At 34.2% G+C, this 4,598-nt stretch overlaps 1 long non-coding RNA gene across 1 annotated transcript; it reads right to left on the bottom strand.

Moving 5' to 3' along the window:
* Nucleotides 1–379: 379 nt before the first annotated feature.
* On the bottom strand, nucleotides 380–3,925 carry LOC136223664 (uncharacterized). The gene is made up of 4 exons (XR_010686070.1): nucleotides 3,806–3,925; nucleotides 3,676–3,703; nucleotides 711–873; nucleotides 380–610 (listed from the first exon to the last, which is right to left on the bottom strand). It is a non-coding gene; the product is annotated as an uncharacterized lncRNA (long non-coding RNA).
* Between the last annotated feature and the right edge of the window lie 673 nt (nucleotides 3,926–4,598).

The following is a 4,598-nucleotide window of genomic DNA, read 5'->3' as shown; positions in this document are numbered from 1 at the left end:
GCAATCACCTCTTACGGGTGAAAGACATGCTCCTGAATCCTGTATCCTATGAAAAATGGAACTATTGCCAGAAAACGTCAAGCATGAACAGGTTCATGTTATATCGTTCTATAGATGCGTAACATAGTTCATATAAGCAATGAAGTCTAAAAACTCAATCATACAATATTAACAACTTGAAAAGAAAAGCAATCACCCCTTACGGGTGAAAAACATGCTCCTGAATACTGTATCCTATGAAAAATGGATCTATTGCAAGAAAACGTCAAGCATGAACACGTTCAGGTTATATCTATGAAAAATGGATCTATTGCCAAAAAAGGTCAACCATGAACAGATTCATGTTATATCGTTCTATCGATGCGAAACATAGTTGATATAAGCAATGAAGTCTAAAGAATCAATTATTCAATATTAACAACTTGAAAATAAAAGCCATCAACAGTGAATTATCACATTTCAGTTTTGTAGCTTTAGTTCTGCAATTATTAAAGGCCCGAAACAAAAATAACTCTTAAAACAACAAATTAACATGTTGGGTGTCATCGGTCAGGAGGCCACCTCATTCTTTCTTCCCAATCCCGTGAGACATGTTGTAGATTCCTCGACCCTGAAAATTTGTAATGTTAAATGGCCACCTCGCTAAAATTAAGCGATAAGGTAGATCCGGGAAAAAAGTTCACAGTTCAGAAGTAAACTAAAAGACTCACAATAAGGAATAATGCAGTGCCTGCTAAAGTTAGAGGAATGGCAACAGAGGTGAGCTTGTCATAACGGCCTTTCAAATATGTGTGTTTGTGAATATTTTGGAAATACTTCTGCTTCTCAAGGAGCTTCTCCCGTGGTCGAAACGGTGCCTCAGCAACTGGCATCCTGCACAGGAAGTCATAATGTAAGTAACTTGACACATTTCTCCAATCTGCTAGTGTATCATGACAACTTGCAAACTACTTCACATTAAAAGAAAAGTAAACTTGTAAACTACTTCACAAGCCAAAACAGAATTTCACAGTTTACTTCTTCGATCTCTCGCTTCATGAAATAGGCGATTAGAATCAATTTTATACCATCTGCTAGTGTATCATGAGAACTTGCAAACTACTTCACGAGCCAAAACTAAATTTAAATTTCTGTTCTTTAGAAAAAAGATGACTAAATTGTCTGTGTTCTTTTTATGGAATGGAATATAATAACTATCCCAATATAATATGCATAAAATTCATATTGAGTTAAGCAATATAGGTAGAGATTAAGATGGAGAAAGTGATCAAATATCTATTTAGGGTAAATTGCACCCATGGCTACTGGACTTTACTCATTTTCACGGTATGACCAGCAAATTTCAAAACATGCCATAAAAGTCACTCAACTTTAAATTTTCTAAAACTACGGCCACTGAACTTCAATTAACGCCTCAAAATGACCGTTGATGGGCTCAAAATGAAAATGTACAAGAATTAAAGTTGTTTAAAACCACATTTACCATGAAACCCCGAATTTTATTTTCCAAAATCACCTATTCCAAAGCTTTATCTCTCAAAACAAAAAGGTTGAAGAATTAAAGTTAATTAGAATATCATCAATTATTGGAATTTTCTATTTTGATATCACCATCGGTCATTTTTGAGGCGTTAATTGAAGTTCAGTAGCCATAATATTAGAAAGTGTAAAGTTGACTGACTTTTATGTCAGTCTTAGAATTGGACTGGCCTGGTTTCCATGGATTTGTGGGCTTGCAAGTACAAATCATGTCATTGTATTATTTTGGATTTTTTACAAAAATACTAGAAAAAAGATGTCAAAACACAAAAAAATCCTTAAAATACTAAAATATACATTTCTAAAAACTCAATATTTCACATATGTTTTACCGACATTTTATATATGAATTAAAGATATCTAAAATATAACATTTCAAAAAGCCTTAATACATCATTTGCCCATGGACTTGTCCAAAAAGCTTGATTAGACCCCTAAACTTTCAAAATGTCTAGATAGCCCTCTCAACTTGCATAAAATGTTCATTTAACCCCCTAAACTTGAGTAAAATGTAATCAATTGATCACTCGGTTGAAAAAAGTGAGTTAAATGCGGAAGATGTATTGCACGCGTCTTAGAATGTTACTACAAAATTCACGGAATAAATTAAAAAGGAAGTTCTTACTTGTTCAACTTATTAGAATGTTACTCTTAATCAACTTACGAAAAATTTTATACCTTTTCAATAATCGTGCCTTGTATCAATGGAAACTTAAGCTTGTATAAAAAAGAAACTGACAAAAGACGAAGAGCAACATTTTCAGGTAAGCAAAAGCAAGGATTTGGAGAATAAAAACAGACTTTTCGGTGAGCTTGAAGTTATTTATAGTCTTACTGATATTCAAACGGGTTGTGCCTGTACTCACCCAAAAATGCGAGTGTTTTAATGCCATTTCGAGTTTCAGATGGCGAAAATACGGCTATCATTAATCATGTGTCAGAGATTTCCAGTGCTACACTTAAGAAGAGGCAAATGAGGATGAAAAGGAGAAAATTGAAGGAAAATTTAAGTACAATGATTGGATTCATGGAAAGTTTTGTGAAGTAAATGAGGGATCAAAAAGGAATGTTGCATAAGAAGTTGTTGCAAGTAATAGAAAAATTGGAAAAAGAGAGGTCAGAGAGAGAAGAAGAAATGAGACCCCAACAAACTGCAAACTACAATAGAAAAGCTATAAGCAGAGCACATGAGCACTCACTTGCTTCAACTAGAGAAGCACAAATTGTTTCATACATTGAAAAAATCACAGGCCAAACCATCAATCTTCCTGTGACTCAATCTAAAACTTGCTCCCCGTGATTGAAATTGGATATTTCTATTACATTAATTTCCATATTCAGAAGATGTGATTCTTTCCGCAAAATTGAAATGAATTTAGAGCCAAAGGCTATTCATATATCTTCTGCTATTCATTTAAATTTTTTTAGTTATATTGGTCTTAAATTAGAGGGCGAGCCTTGGCGCAACCGTAAACGTTGTTGTCGTGTGACCGAGAGGTCACGGGTTCGAGTCTTAGGAGCGGCCTCTTGCCAAAAAAAATGGCAGGGGAAGGCTTGCCCCAGTACACCTTTGTGGTGGGACCCCTACCCGGACCCTCGCTTAGCGGGGACATTTAGTGCACCGGACCGCCCTTTATATTGGTCTTAAATTAGGAATCGGGACCAGTTAACCATCATCACTAAAATCTCAAAACCTATTATCTAGACCTCAGACTCAAGCGTAGCATATACAGATCAATCCCAGTAACCGCCGAACAAAATCCAGAGTTAATCACTTCAAAAAAAATCAACAACTTAAGAAAGGAATGATTATAGATACACATATAAGCAAAAAGTTAAAACATCAGAAATCGACAGACATCAGAACTATAAATTCAACTAAATACTCACATAATTGCAAATATATATAACATTCATCCATAAAAAAAATATCATAACAAAAAATAAACCAATTTCACATAACAATAACTCATCATAAAATATCACAATCAACCAATAGGTTAGATTAGGTTTTACAGATTTAGCATTTAATAGGTTAGATTAGGTTTTACAGATTTAGGATTCGGAGAAATTAAGCATCAAATTAATTAATAATAAGCAAGAAAAAAGATAATGAATCAGAAGAACAAAACTGACCTTAAACAGGGAGTTGAGAAAATGTAGTCTGGAGAAATGGAGAAACAAAGAGAGAGAAGAGAATCAGGGCTTTCCTATAAACATGCTAGTAAATAAAAATCGAGATCAGCAGCAAGAAGAAGACATATACCTGGTGAAGGACAAGGAGAAGCGGCGTAGAAGATGAAGCTTCGCAAGTGAGAAAACAAACGGCGAAGAACGGTTGATCATCGATATTGTTAACTGGTAAAAAGCATCGTTAGGCCCTGATCTTTCAATTTTTTATTTATTAAACTCTTAATTTTTATTTGGATACATTAAACCCCTTATTATTTATTTTTGGTATTATTAAGTCATTCATCACGGCTTAGCCTTTGTTTGGGAGTTTGGAGGTTAATGGAGGTGAGAGTTAAAGGAGGTAATGGAAAGGGAAGGGAAGTGATGGAAAGGAAAGTTAAAAATTAATCTTGTTTGGGAGTTTATAGGATGTAAATGAGGTTAAATGTTTAACTTCGTTTGTGAGATTAAATTTGGAGGGGAATGAAGATTAAATTTACTCTGCAGAGACAATAAATTTTTAAAAAGTTTACGTTACTTCCATTAACCCCCAATTTGGAAGTTAGAGTTTGGAGGTTAGAGGAAGTAAAGATTTAACCCCATTAAATCTTAACCTTCCAAACAAGGTTAACTCAATACTTAACCTTCCGTTACTTCCATTTACTCACATTAACCTCCTCCCAAATAAGGGCTTAATGTATTTAAAAGGGTGTTTGTTTACCTACTTTTCATCTTTTGTTTGTCTTTTCACTTTAAAAAACAGAATATTAGTTGTTTGGTTAGACGTCTCACATTTGTCTTTTACAGCTGAAAAGTAGCTTTTTAGAAAAGCAGCCTTTGAAAAAGGCTACCAGCAAACAGAAACAGCAACTAGTAAACAGAAACAG

Source organism: Euphorbia lathyris, chromosome 3, assembly GCF_963576675.1.
Source record: "Euphorbia lathyris chromosome 3, ddEupLath1.1, whole genome shotgun sequence".
Lineage (NCBI taxonomy): Eukaryota > Viridiplantae > Streptophyta > Magnoliopsida > Malpighiales > Euphorbiaceae > Euphorbia > Euphorbia lathyris.
The sequence above is the reverse complement of the archived record's forward strand: the minus strand, read 5'-3'. Positions and strand labels throughout refer to the sequence as shown.